A 15,993-nucleotide genomic window follows, 5' to 3' on the forward strand; every position below is an offset into this window, starting at 1 on the left:
GCGATATCATAGTTAAGAACCATATACCAGAACTTGAAGAATTCTTGTTCATGAAGAACACAAGTGTTGATAGTTCACAACCACTACCGAATATGTTATTGAGCCAGGAGGATATGGTTATTATCATGAAAACTATGAATACAGTAGGTCTACTAGGAAGGTCCCATGACCATATACGGTATAACGACAATTAGAGAATACATGGTGATTTTATAATTACACTTAGTCAAGATTTTGCTTTTAGTGACAGTATCATACTTCATTTCAGTGACACACAGTATGACACAAGACACTGCAATTATCGAAGTGTTACAATTCTCACGTAAATTGAAGAATATATATTGAAAATCTGTAATCTGTTTTTAACGTCCGTTAAAAATCTACTTCCAGATTATTCCAGTGTTTTGAGCTTTAGCATCAACTAGAGATCCAAGTACTTGTAAGAAATCGTGATTTTACTGTACACCTCTGTAATTCCTCATAGACTACCTTCTTTTGAACTACCTTTTAATTTTCTACCACAGTTTTCATGAAAATATAAATGATACAATTTTGTTTAGCGTGTTAAAGAAAGAGCTGCTATAACTAAAAAATGTTGCAAGTTTCCTATCCCGAAAACCACTTCTGAAACATACAATTTATTATCTAAACAAAGTTCCAAAAATCAAACCATATATATACATTGATTTACGGATAACTTGAATTAATCAACGTTACTGTATAGGACGATTGTTGGGGTGGTTGGGTCTGTAAATCCTCGTATCACTTCAAAATAAATCAATGTTTGTTTGACTGAAACAGTGGATAGTTTGTTATCACCGCGAATAGACCGATACAAACGACATAACCTATCTGACTCTGTTAGCTACTTTTTTACTATATAGAACATATGTTCACCTGTCCTCTTGATAGCAGTTTGAAAACATTAATAATTTACAAAAATATCAGTAACATTAGGCTACGTTTCAAGATCTGCAATCTCATCTCTTCTTCAGATAAATAACTAACCTGACAAATTATTACAAACTCCGAATATTGGATAAACGAAAAGTAATTGTAATATTTTACAGAGTAAACATACCTTGAAACCACATAACTAGCCATTAGACTCTATAAAACACGTTTAAAACAATAAAAATAAATACTTCAGGAAACAGGATTTTTTCGGACATTTGCCATTGTTCAGTAAACTACGTTTCGAGATCTGCAATCTGATGTCTTCTTCAGGTAAATAACTAATCTAACACGTAATTACAAACTAGGTTAAAATAGACAAACCATACCAGAGCGTTGTGACACGCATAATTCAGGAATAACAACCACCGTGTTGTGTGTCAACTTCACTACTCTAAAACCTGCACACATTGTGAATGTAATTCCTAACTTATGGTGTCACAACGAACGCTCTGGTATGGTTTGATTATTTTAACCTAGTATGTAATTATGTGTTAGGTAAGTTATTTACCTGAATAAGAGATCAGATTGCAGATATCGAAACGTAGCGTTACCAATTTTTTGTATCACTGAATGACGGCAAATGTCCGGAAAAAAATCCTGCTTCCTTCACGATCCTTCCGTAGTAAAAACAAACAAAGAATTATTTACAATCTACTCAACAACAATCTTGAGAAACCAGACACATCAGCATTAGTGACTCAGTGCATTCAGTAACCAGTGTTTGCTTGTCCCAGTGACCCAGAGTGTGCGACACTTGGCGCATAAACATTAAACGCAAATTATAGGAAAACAGATCAAATCCCATAACAGCAGTGCACACATTTGCTCGCTTTATCTCGAGTGTTTGCCGGGACTACAAAGTGTTGTAGATAGTCAGTCGCGTGTACTAGATGTGTGTAAACAGTGACTAAACAAAGACGTACTGCAGTAAGTATGGGATTAAATCACATCTGCGACTTTGGTTCGATCTGGCGCAGATATAAAATTGATTTCGCAATGTACAATTGAATTTTTAACAATCACATACAAAATAAAATTTTAAATCTCTTCTTTTTTATAGAAAAAGAAGTTTAGCTTTAGATAGGTGACCATGGTCTTGTTTACAAGACCCAAACTCCATCCCGTATGCACAAATCTGTCGTATAAAAATCACAATTTTGCAATCTTAAGGCTAGAACAGGCGGTTATTTTTTCCTCAGATGGCAGCCCATTGTTGTGTTTTGTACCCATACTTTAAACATTTTGTAAAATCTACATTTGTACTAAACATCCATATGCGTTATACATTAATTTTTTTATGAGAATATGCTAATAACGATGGTATAAAAACATTATGTATAAATCTTAAAAAATATGACTCTCCAAAAGGTGTTTTATTCTTCGTTTTATCTAGTTTCAGATAATATATAATGGTATGATTCTCTTGAAGCAAAAATATAATTCTTACGCCAAATATTTCCAAAATAAACAAAAACTTTTATTGAGTTATATGCACTACAAAACAAAAAATAAAAAAACCAATTTCTAAATTTTTATTTTTGAAAATTAGTGGGGTTGTCCCTAAAATTGTTACCATGGGTACGAATATTTCAATAAAAATTGACACAAATAATATAATTCGTACACTAAGTATTTCCAAAATATATCAAAACTTAGCGTAGAATAGCCTAAAACAAAACTGTAACAAGCTATAAACCAACCTAATAAACCATACTCTTTACATATAATTAATTTTCAAAATGGCTAGAAAAAGACGTCTTTCTTGCAAGTTTTATAACGCCACTGTAACATTACTGTTGCCAAATCAGCGATTCTTTCTATTGGAAATGGTATGTAAATAGTGCTTGTTGTTGCTTTATGTACTATAAGAACTGTCAAAATACGGGCGTGTTGTAATGTCAATTGCCAGTTCTAAGGTTAAACTATATACGTATTTCAGCACTTTTACCTAAGTATCTGAGATGGTTAGCAAAATAACAGATATTGCACAATTACCGAGAACCATCATTCTATAATTGAACACGCTGTCGAATACATTCTTTAAACGTGCATGTTGCTTACTACGCTCTGTAGATAAGAGGTACCGAGAATTTGTCACCGTTACGCGCTTGTGACGTCACCCCACATCCTGTGCGCACTGCGACTGTTTATCTCTAGTTCCCGGAACTCTGCTGACCAAGGGATCCAGACAGTACTTCAACAGCTGGACGTTTTGCTTATGATAAGATGCCTGGAACTGTGATGCGACGTTCTGTGCGCAGCGCAATATACAATGCCATGCTGTTGGAACTTACGGAAAACTAGCCTAGCAATAATAACACATTGAAGTTCTAAAACAAATTCTGGTTTTGCGTTTTGTGTTACATATTATTTACGTTAACACACCAAGTACAAACTGTTCATGAGAACTAACTAATTTGAGTAACTTCTATGATTACATTTTGGCAAATTTAAGTTTGAATAGAAAGTCAATAGATCTAGTTCCCGAAAATTATTTGATTGTAATCGTATTTTGCGACATTCATGATTCGTGATTATAAGTAGACAATAAATCCCCAAAATATTTATTAGAAGATAATTCTTTAAATTCTTAGTACCATTTATGTAATAATTGCGACAGTTGGCTAAAACAAATTTTTAATACTTTTCACTTGTTTTAAAAGCGGACATCATTCCATAACACACTCTAAGAATCTGTATTAGGCATTAACACGAGAGAGAGCTAAGAGAGATATGAATTATTCTATAGTTAAAATAAAATTACATTAAATAATTACTTGATCTTAAACCGCACGGATGATATCAGTTTGGCCAATGAAGTACCTAGAAAAAAAAACAAAATTATTAGAACAGCACTAGAACATTATTAACTAAACAATACATTTTAAATGTTAAAGCCGTGCTAACTGTAGTAACTTGAAAATTCATACAAAATATATATATTTTAAAACTTCATTCTACACCTACAATCTTTATTGCTAAAGAAAAAACCATATAGGCTACTCATGGCGAGTCTTTTGAAAACTGTTTTTAAAACGGTATTTTATTCGCGTCTAAATAAAACTTATGATGTAATCTATAACTCACTAAATTCAGAATAATATGCTGAGTATTTTGTTAATACTTGAAATATTTATTATTAACAACTTTATGATAAATTATTAAATTTTATCAAAAGATCGTAACCAATTGTAGCGGCAGGATAAAAATGACGAATACTTAATATATAGTACGTCATTTTCTGGCTTCATTATTTAAGTTGAACATTTTTTCTGAACGTTGAGTATTTGATTTATTTTTTGTGGCCGGACTGCACCTAGTAAAGTGTGATAATATTAAACATATTCGAATCTGAGATAGGTAATTTATTCTTCATTTTATCTAGATTCAGAAAATATATAATGGTGTCCAGATTGTATTAAAGAAAAAAATAACATTTTTACAATAAAAAGTTCCAAAATATACCAAGATTTATAGAATTATATACACTACTTAATATATAGTACGTCATTTTCTGGCATGTTCATTATTGAAGTTGAACATTTTTTCTGAAGGTTGAGTTTACACCACTGTCTTCTATTTCTATTTGTCCACAATCTGTACAACTGTTTTTATTTGAGCTATTTTCTTAAAGAGAATTCAAACTTCTGATTCAACAGTAATAATACAATAATAAAATATTTTATTCAGTAAAACTATTACAATTAGGATTCATGTAGATCAACTTAGTTTCTTTAAATGGCAATATTTAAACAATAATAATAACAACTTACGTTTTGACTGTTGTAAGTCAATTAACATTTTTGGGTAATTTGGTAGACTGGCAATAATTTTAAAATGTTACTTTTATCATATAAAGCTCATACAATTTTAATTGTGACTCTTATAGATGTACATATTGAGTATCTTTTGTATATTACATACATACCATTTTACATACAACAATTCACTATTTTTCGAAAGGCTAATCGTGGAATTTTAACCCAACAACACACTTTTATTTCCATTCCACACATAGAAATTGTGCCGAAATAGGTAAAACTCACAATTAAAATGTAATATTAAATTAAGTTTCTAAGCGAATAAAACAGTATGTAACATGATGGGGTAACTAATCGAAGTGTATGTTTATGAATATATATATAATATAGCTTGCAAAGACTCGAAAATGCCTACCCAGTATAGTATAAATAGGTTCATCATTGCCAGTTTCAGAGCTAAATCTTTCTTCCCCTATTTGTCGTGAAGCTACAACAACAACAAAAAAAACTCCTAAAATAGACTTCTAAAACTAAACGTACGCTTTCTTGTACGACAAAAAGTTGAAACAGCGGGCGATCCGCTTCATTTAGATAGTTATAAAAGGGTTATATTTATCCCCTTCCTACAACATTCGACGAAAATCCTTTGTCTGCAAATTTAGAAGAAGAACATTTAACTACTAGTAGTCTTCTAGGACTGGTAGTTTACACATTTTGTTCTGTGGCTATTCTGTTAGCGTAGAAGAGAGTACATAAAACCTGCTGCCTAATGCTTCAAAAGCTGAAGATCATACAAAGTTTATTAGCAGCAGGGAAGTTTACGTCAGAACGTTTTCTTTAGAAGAAATTGATTTTCCAACACTATGCATGTTGTATTTGTTTAAACTATAACATATTCCAAAGCACTCCTTGCTGTACATAGCCAGTGAAAGTTGATACGAAGACAACATCATTCATTACGTGTTGGTGTGTTCTACAACAGCTTTCTATACGAGCGCATTTATTATACACAGTAATGTTAGGCGGTCTAGCTTGGCGGTCGATGTTCAGAATTTATCGTTGTAAAACTGAACAGATCTTCTATTCCTGGAATTTAATAACGGGTGTTATTTGGTAAATCCATGCTTCTCTACAAAATCCATGCTATAGCAATTTTAAGTTCAGTTCAGTTCACAAAAACTTTATTTTCCAAATATTTTACAAAAAATACAATTCCATATGCTATAAAAGCACGTGTGGAAGAGAAAAACAATTTATTTTTTAATTTATTGTCATTATATACTACAGTTGGCAAAGTATATGCAAAGCCTATCCAGTCACCTTTTGGAAGAGGTGAACTTAAATAGAAATAAATGACATGTTTCAAAATTTTTAGATATTATAAATAAATAAATCATTACATAATTCAAATAAAACCAATTAATAGTAAAATGCTTAACAAATTTAAGGACTACTTAGGCAGATTAAAAATCTATGTCAGTAATAATACTTGATTAAATACAAAAATGAAACAAACTGTAACAAATTTGTTAAGTGATTTAACAACAATTTCAACAACTTTAGCTTGGCAGTAGACATTTAATGGTAAAATTTATTTAGAAGATTAATAACAATTAATTATTAATAATGTAACAAATCAATATTCAGATAGTGGTACAAATTTAACAAATCGAAGGTACATTAAGTTAAATAAAAGTTCAACCACACAGGATTTAGTATAAAATATATACGACAGTACCAAATGCAACAATATACAGATCTAACAGACAATTGCAACCATAACAGTTCAACAGTAGACATATGATACACCCTTAAGTGCATATTCCCTCAACCAGCTTTCGTAAGGAAAAACCTAATGACTCAGTGTCTGTAAATCTAATCATATGGTACAAGATAAGAACCATAACAACTTTTTTCGAGGCCATCAAATAAATCAGATTTGTAACACCCTATCGGCTATATATAGTTAATATATACTAACTTCAAGACTGATTCTTTAGTTTACCAGCGAAAGTCTAACCACCAATGGTAAATCTTAAAACTAAACCACAATTTTGAAACCTTTATTTTGAGGGGGGGGACAAACCCCTATTTTGATGAGAGAGAAGCGCGGCAACGCAGGACTGGAGATATTACAATTTAATAAGGGCCAGAGTTCCAAACGGTGAAATGCATATGCAGTGCAGACGACCAGACACGAGGCGATGCCGTGGCCGGAAATACGCGAACAATCCGCACATCCGTTAGCGACCGGCCGGATATCGGATGCACCCGCTGAGCCGGCGGTGACCCGCGCAATGTTGGCAGATGCAACGGATTGCTCGAGGTCAACGGTCCAGTTCTCACGGGCCTCTACACTAACCGAAACGCCGAGAAATAAATGTATGATTCACGTTTCACGACATATAAAATTCAGTTTTTGCTAAAAAACCAAAATTGTGACGTTTTTTCGACAGAAAGGTTCCATAACAAGTATACCTAGCAAGAATTCCGGCACAAAGCGAATATTTCATAATGATGAAATATTTTAATTCCAAAAATCGAGACTGCGATATTGTATTGTGCCTTGACCAGGACAAAGACACGCGGCGAAACGGTGCGCAAAGTCACCACGATACGTAGCGCAGATAACACTCATTTCATAATGATGAACTGACTCGACGCCAAAAATCGAGACTGTGGTATTGTGTTGTGCCTTGACCAGGACAAAGACTCGCGGCGAGGCGGTGCGCAGATCCACCACGATACGTAGCGCAGAAGCTGCAGAGTTAGCGCAGGCGCAGTAATCATGTAGTAGTAGTCCGATGACGCAGCGTTCTGCCCGAGTGCGTTCAACCCCACACACAACGGTACCGAACCCTGGCTGTGGAGTTCGCACTGGCATCTGATCTTGGTGGTACGAATAGTCTTTTATTAATGAGATCTAAATATCAACAGTTTCGCCGTTAATTCGGATGTATTGCAAATAAAATAAAACATAAATACATAACCGACAGTTGTAACAAACGTAACAACAGTATAAATATAATATAATTGTAATATATGGTTGATAGATCTATGTTTGAAAAACCGTTATTCTAAATTTTTTTATTTAAAATAGATCTTTAGCGTATACCATAAATAACGCTCTGAAGATAGAATTTTTTTAATGCGATGCAGGTTTTCGCCAATTAATTTATGATGCCAAAAATCCTCTTAAATTAATACTAAATACAATTAAAATACGGTTAAATATTCTTAAATAAACTATACGTTAAATAAATAAATTAAAATCTTCTTACTCGTTTAAAATTGTAATAGCAAAACCATATAAAATAAACCAACAACTCAACTATGTTCACTGTCAACAATTAAAAAAAGTTGGCAAACTAGTTATAAAAAAATTAGAATAATAATTATTAACATTTATAACTAAAGTGGTTTAGTTAATAGTGTTTTTAGTAACAGGGAAAACTTAGAGGAAAAATATTAAACATAAAATGCTAGACATTTGACTCCAATTACTCCTTTGAAGCAGTTGGCAAGAACTAAGCTAGATGAAATTTTACTGAACTGTGCTTATTGAGCTGTACCAATTATTCCAGCGGGTAACTGCTAGCAGTGCAGATGTAAGAGCTGTGTATTTTCTTGATCTAAATAAATAATAGAACATTTAAAATTAATATAACATTTAAAATATTTTTCATTTTATAACAAACAAACGCGGACATAGTGCCATTGTTAATGTACTTTTAACTGTACATTTGTAGAAAATATTAAGTTTTATATATAAAACACAAAGTTACTCCCTAACTTTTACTATAAATTTAAATACTGTTATAAAACTCATCAGTTGTCTTTTAACAGAAGTATGCTTTTCTAATCTGTGATATATATTTTCTTGGTCGGGAAAACAAGACAAAATCAATTATAGCACAAAAATACTAATGACAAAATAAATTGAAATTGACAAGAATATACTTTTTGAGTATTTTATTGGCAACCAGGCAAACTCAACATTGGTGTTGGAAATATAACTGACTAGATACCCGCAGTGGTCACACACGTGCAACGCTTATTAAATTACGTGTAAAGCAGCGGGTAACTGCTAGCAGTGCAGATGTAAGAGCTGTGCATTTTCTTGATCGAAAAAGGTAAAAATCAAGTATGGAACCAAAAATTAGAGACCGGAGTAAATTACAATGGCCATAATAATATACATGTTTAAACATATTGTTTTGATTGTGGCAAGAAGGCAAAAAATACAAAATTGCTCACGAAGCCGCGGGTAACTGCTAGTCTTCCATAAAGAGCAGTGTGAAGACCATGGCATACTTTCATAATCAAACATATTACTCTTATTAACGAATCCCTGCATGGTGTAGTATTATAGTAGTATAGTAAAAAGAACACTCCAGAAACGAGATAGTTTACAGAGGCACCGACCCGTCATCAATCATCAGTCATCAATCATCACTTGCGTTGGGCTGCCGTCATCAACAAGAGTTTACTTCCATCTTTCATGAGTTGATGTAAACTGACAGGACGAAGATGTTACTACAAACTGATTGGATGTAACCAAGACTTTATACGATATTTTAGTTCATACAATAATCTATTGATGTCTTATTAGACTAATAATAAATACCCTTAACTGTGGAAACTACAGCAATAACTACATATATTATATTTATGATCGATTCATTTATCAATGTAAACAAAATTGTTTAGCCTACTTTTTTAAATTTGTAATATGTTTAACGCTCTATACATAACCTAAAGAATACATGAGACTTCCACTTCCCTACAACTGGCCTTCTCCCTCTTATCTTTTATCTCCACTTATCACTTCAATATTATTAACAAACCAAATGGGCCAACTAATTGATTTTCTATAAATCCTTTCTGTGGATGACCGCTCTTGTAACATCCGGTAAAAATCTCCTATTGATTGTGATTTTACAGTGTTTTACTTTGCACTGAACTGTGTTTTGAACTGTTTTTCGTGTTTTGGAATTTTAACCCTTTTACCAAGTATAACTTATATATCTTAAATGAAGAAACTCTGAATTGTTACGATAGTGCCAGAACCAAAGCTATTTTTTGTAACTGGACATACGATCGTACCTAGAGGGAAATGGTGTAAACAGTAAAAACGCACCGCACAAAGGTAAAACACGTATTCGGCAAGAGAAGGTGTCCAAGGTTTGCAACAGCTTCTGGTGTCCGTTCTCACGTTCATCTCTCCCCGGTAGTGAGGGAGTAGAGGGGGGCGCGCGGGGGGTCGGTAAGTTGAGACCGCGACTGGCGCTGCGGTCGGTGATTCACGGGCGAGGCCGTCTTCGCGGCGCGGCGCGGCGGTTAGGGCCGGAACCTGTTCTCAGAAAGCAACAGAGGAAGAAGCTTTGACACGGGCGAAAGACAAATGTAACATGGGACGTGACACGTGACGTGTGTGAATACAGCGAGGGATTTGACCAGAAAGGGCGTCACATTCCCAAATGAGCGCGCGATTCTGTTGTTGACCCGAAATTGATGGTGTCCAGTAAGGATTACTGCACCCCCTGCTTAGAAATGGCCCGTTTCTTTTCTGCAACACAGACCATTCCCCTAAAAGTCTGACAATATGCCTTGTAGTTCTCACTTTCGAATCTTACATTAGGCGTAAATATACATTAGTTGGTTTGGTATGGTAAATTACTGCACCCCCTGCTTAGAAATGGCCCATTTCTTTTCTGCAACACAGGCCATTCCCCTAAAACTCTGCCGGTATGCCTTGTAGTTCTCACTTTCGAATCTTACATTAGGCGTAAATATACATTAGTTTGTTTGGTATGGTAAATTACTGCACCCCCTGCTTAGAAATGGCCCATTTCTTTTCTGCAACACAGGCCATTCCCCTAAAACTCTGCCGGTATGCCTTGTAGTTCTCACTTTCGAATCTTACATTAGGCGTAAATATACATTAGTTTGTTTGGTAAGGTAAATATTAAATCTTAATGAAATAATTCTATTGATCTCAACAAATCAATTCAAAAGCGAGGTGATTTATATGTTCTTTAAATTTAGCCAATTAAGAGTTGATTACCCAAACAAACCTGTAATTATATTCTGTGTAACGCCAGATCGAACCAAAGTCGCAGATCTGATTTAATCCCATACTTACTGCAGTACGTCTTTGTTTAGTCACTGTTTGCTCACATCTAGTACACGCGACACTGACTATCTACAGCACTTTATAGTCCCGGCAAACACTCGAGATAAAGCGAGCAAATGTGTGCACTGCTGTTATGGGATTTGATCTGTTTTCCTATAATTTGCGTTTAATGTTTATGCGCCAAGTGTTGCACACTCTGGGTCACTGGGACAAGCAAACACTGGTTACTGAACGTACTGAGTCACTAACGCTTATCTGTCTGGTTTCTCAAGATTCTTGATGAGGAGATTGTAAATGATTGTTTGTTTTTACGATGGAAGGATTGTGTCCTTCACAGGATTTTGGAGGGCATTTGCCATTGTTCAGTGATACAAAAAATTAGTAACACTACGTTTCGATATCTGCAATCTGATCTCTTATTCAGGTAAATAACTAACCTAACACATAATTTTACAAACTAGGTTCAAACAAACAAATCATACCAGAGCGTTGTGACACGCATAAGTCAGGAATCACAACCACCATGTTGTGTGTCAACTTCACCAACTCTAAAATATGCACTTAATAATAATAAAAAGAAAACAACAACACTCCTTATTAAAACTGAACTACAGAATACAGGTCACAATAGATCTGCTGGTATGTTTGTATGCTGAGCCACTAATGCTGATGATGTGTCTGGTTTATCAAGATTGTTGATGGTTCGAGTAGGTTTGGTATTCTATAAGAGTACATTTCATGATATATATTTAAAAAATAATAAGAAAGTATTAATAGAACAAGAAATAATTTGATCAAGTTTTTAAGGTTTCCTTGATTAGAACACACAAGCCATCAATGTCTCAGAAAATTTCATGTTTATTCAACGTTGTTTATTTATTGTACAAGCGAAATTCAATTTTTGTATTATTTAAAACGTACTGATTATTTTCTTTGCAAATAATAACGTTGATGATACGGTTACCGGATGCGGACAGAGCGTCGTGTCAGTTTCCGCAGTAACTTCCACGACCGGAAGTCAGTTCCCAGGGAGTGGCGCATCACCGGAAGTATAAAGAAACTGTAATGCCAAGTCGGACAATTTGCCAACGGTCATCCATGGGCACTACTAGGGAAGCGGCTGCAACGAGATCATAGTCGTGGTACTGTTTCTCCAGACTATCTCTCTGAAATTATGTCGTAACATTCGCACCAGTATTTAGTGTTGTTATCAACGCTCATTAATTAAAACACCCATTTCATATTCTCCTACTCTTGCCACCGGATTGTCCCGGTTTCGGTATTTTCTTAGAGTAAGCTATCGAGAATAATAACACCGCAATGCAATGAGAAAGTCTAGTCAAATTACAGTTTATATGGTCTTCTTACAAAATTACATCATAGAATACACTTCAGTTCACCAGGATACAAGTTACTTGAGAGGGTAAGTACCGAGAGATTCTTGTTGATTTATGCACAGTTTCTTCCGAAACTACAGAAAAGTTCGCATAGACGACACAAGTTACTTGAGAGGGTAAGTACCGAGAGATTCTTGTTGATTTATGCATAGTTTCTTCCGAACCTACAGAAGAGTTCGCGTAGACGACACAAGTTACTTGAGAGGGTAAGTACCGAGAGATTCTTGTTGATTTATGCATAGTTTCTTCCGAACCTACAGAAGAGTTCGCGTAGACGACACAAGTTACTTGAGAGGGTAAGTACCGAGAGATTCTTGATGGTTTATGCATAGTTTCTTCCGAACCTACAGAAGAGTTCGCGTAGACGACACAAGTTACTTGAGAGGGTAAGTACCGAGAGATTCTTGTTGATTTATGCATAGTTTCTTCCGAAACTACAGAAGAGTTCGCATAGACGAGACACAAAATTCCGGGCGAGGGAGTGAAAGAAACGGACCGATAAACAGATTGGCTTGGCAGAGAATATGTTGGTGACGTCACTAACCACCTTTGGCAGCAGACAGACGGGCAGATGGATGGGGGAGGAGGCGCCCAAGCGTACAGCAGCTGCTGGCTACATAACAGAAACCACCCACCCCATAGATTGGGTACCGTACCATCAGATGGATGGAAATAAAAGCTACGGGGCGTCTTTCCATACAGACAACCGTATACGTTACATGTGACCCACGTGCAAGATGACTCTGGTATCTGAGTTAACCGGACCTCAGCCAAAATGACAGTTATGAATTGATAATATATGACAGTTAGCCAAGACTAATAAAAAGTGGGTCAGAGATCACGTTTTATGCAAGTCCCCTTGCTTCCAGCTCCATTGAATTTTAAATGACAGGTTAAAGGTCATTAGACTATGAACAATAACAAAACTAAATTTAAGAATGATAAATCGTATGTACATAATTTACCATTACTTCACTTACCATTACCTATCCATCAATGGCTTTTTTTGAAACTGAAACGACATTTTTAACCCTAACTTCATAATCATGGTGAATATTATGAACTCATACAAAGGAAAAGAGGGCATGCATAAAATGGAATTTACTTGATGATGTCTTGTCTGAACAAATAGAAAATATGTTTCACCACTGAGATTTCAATATTTATCTTAATTTTAATGCTTTATATGACTTTAATCTGGTAACATAAAAAGAGTTACGTAATAACAATATTAACAGGATTTTTTTTCTTTGCCTTATTTAATACTACAACATGCTGTTTAAATACTGAGATAATACCTAAACGGTACAATACAACGCTGCTCAAAGACAATGCCATAAAAACAAAACAGAAAACTCTGATTTTATGACAATTTATGCCTTGATGAAAACATAATGCATAGTTATGCACAAATCAGATACTTTGTTATACCAGTATCTCAGAACTCATAGGTACCGTGCGACTAGACATCCGCGTTTAGAAAAATAGATAATTCAAATATAAGTTACGCGTGATTTCCCGGAAATGCTTTGCGTGCTGACTTTTGGGAGTAAAACAACTAAAGGACGGCCGCCAGTTCACAGCAGGGGTACGAGTGTACAACACATTCCCCTGATATATATATACCCATACACCAACATTATATTAGGGTCCCAAACCGTGCCCCGCGAGGCAGGGGAATACTTTGGTCGGGACAAATGTGAATCCGATACCAAGGAATGTGACCCACGTGCCACCTATAACTGTAACTTCCCCTTACTTAGGCTCTATGTTGGCGGCTAGTTTTTCAACTGTTACATTTACAGTGAGTGCTCACATTAAAATGTCTGATATTTTATCTAAATACGATAACATTATCAATATTAATGATTTCTATTTACAAGCTTTTGTACGTGGTATCTACGCGTATCTACGCCCTATCTCATTATTCCAAGTATACAAACGCTGATTAGATAAAAGGAGCTTGTGTATAAGATAGCGAAAAACTTGGAGTTCCTTCCATGTATAATAAGATACATTAAGTTGTAGATGGCTTGTTAGTGTAGTTTCTTAGTTTTATAGGATTTCAAAAATTGATTGCATTTATTTTATTTTTGTAGTAGTTATAGGATTTAGGTTTTCCCTTCTTTTTTATTTGTTTTGATTATTAAACTACAATTAAAATTATTTCCTGGCACGTTTTGATTTATTACAGCAAATCGCATGTTGCATTTTCTGAAACTTATTATCGAATTATTAAACTTTGAGATTAGATAAATACGAAATAAAAAAAGGTCAAAGAGGGCCCAAAATATTCAAACACTAAAACCGTATATTCTTCCTTTCTAACTACATTCCCCCTCCCCCTCCCAACACACACATGGCTACTGGACTAGGTGAACTATCAAATAGTGTTAAATGATAATCGGTAAAGATCGAAAGTACCAGTGGAAAGCTCTTGTCACAGGCAAAATTTGAACATCTGCTACCTGATGATATCCAAGACCTCTGCAATAACTTTAAGAAGTCAAGCTATGCTCCTAGTCTTCTTGAACGTGCAGAAGTACAGGACAGTAGCAGCGTTATAAGAAGGAAACCAGATTTTTCCAGACATTTGTCATCATTCAGTGAAACAAAAAAAAAAAAATCAGTAACAATACGTTTCGAGATCTGCAATCTAATCTCTTCTTCAGGTGTTCTTACGTGTTAGGTTAGTTATTTACCTGAAGAAGAGATCAGATTGCAGATCTAGAAACGTAGTGTTACTGATATTTTGTTTCACTGAACGATGCCAAATGTCCGAATAAATACTGTTTCCATCACAATCCTACCATCGTCAAAAATAAACTTCAAACAGAGGAGCGTTATAAGGATATCCCTGGCCACAGCAGCAGGAACGATCTCGGGGGCGATAGCTCAAGACTACTATACAGGACAGATTAGAAGAATCATTTGTCAGTGGACGGGGGTCAGGAGGGCCTTGGACCCTCGATTACCGATGCCGGGGAGGTCCCGGGGACAATGGGCAGCTGCTCACGATGCAGCCGGGGTCCGCCTAGGCCTTGAGTCACGGGCCACACCGCAGCGCCGGACACCTTACGTAAACTATGTGCCATGCTGTCTCTTACACTTCAACTACAATTCTTGTGAGGATTCCACACAGAAAAATCTTCAATTCTTATTCTTGTGAGGATTCCACACAGAAAAATCTTCAATTCTTGTGAGGATTCCACACAGAAAATCTTCAATTCTTGGGAGGATTCCACTTCTCTTACAGAACAATCTTTAATTCTCGGGAGGATTCCACATCTCTTACAGAACAATCTACAATTCTTGGGAGGATTTCACTTCTCTTACAAAACAATCTTCAATTTTTGGGAGGATTCCACTTCAAATTCAACACAAAGAAGTTTTCAGCAAATTTTTAGTTCAGTTTTATATAGCCTAGTTTATAAGAGAGAAAAGTACATTTTAATTTTGAATTAAATTACGAATTTTATTTTATTTAAGTTTAATAAAAAGTTAAGTTTTTCGATTTTATTTTACAAGCAAGAAGTTAATTTTAATTTAGTTTATTTTATTTGAAGGAAAAAACTCCTTTCTTGAGAAAGATTTTACAAAAAAAGTGGTTGTGTAAGTTGTTGGGAATTAAAATTTAAATATATGACAAGTACAATGATTGTTATTTTAAGTCCAAATTAATGAACTGCTGTTAGTAAACAATTTTTAATGTGATTTGAGAAGTTATTCTCCTGCCTATCTA

General features: G+C 34.9%; 1 protein-coding gene across 4 annotated transcripts in view; it reads right to left on the reverse strand.

Moving 5' to 3' along the window:
- Nucleotides 1-15,993, reverse strand: part of LOC124356698 (calphotin-like) — a 152,694-nt gene that overhangs the window by 81,816 nt on the left and 54,885 nt on the right. Inside the window, exon 1 of one of the 4 annotated variants that reach the window (XM_046807857.1) lies at nt 3,735-3,780. The exons of the other annotated variants lie outside the window; for them this stretch is intronic. The gene's annotated coding sequence lies outside the window, so the exon portion shown is untranslated. Of the gene's footprint in view, nt 1-3,734; nt 3,781-15,993 lie in introns of those variants that run through there. 4 annotated transcript variants of the gene reach the window in all.

Source organism: Homalodisca vitripennis, chromosome 3, assembly GCF_021130785.1.
Source record: "Homalodisca vitripennis isolate AUS2020 chromosome 3, UT_GWSS_2.1, whole genome shotgun sequence".
NCBI classification, from domain to species: domain Eukaryota; kingdom Metazoa; phylum Arthropoda; class Insecta; order Hemiptera; family Cicadellidae; genus Homalodisca; species Homalodisca vitripennis.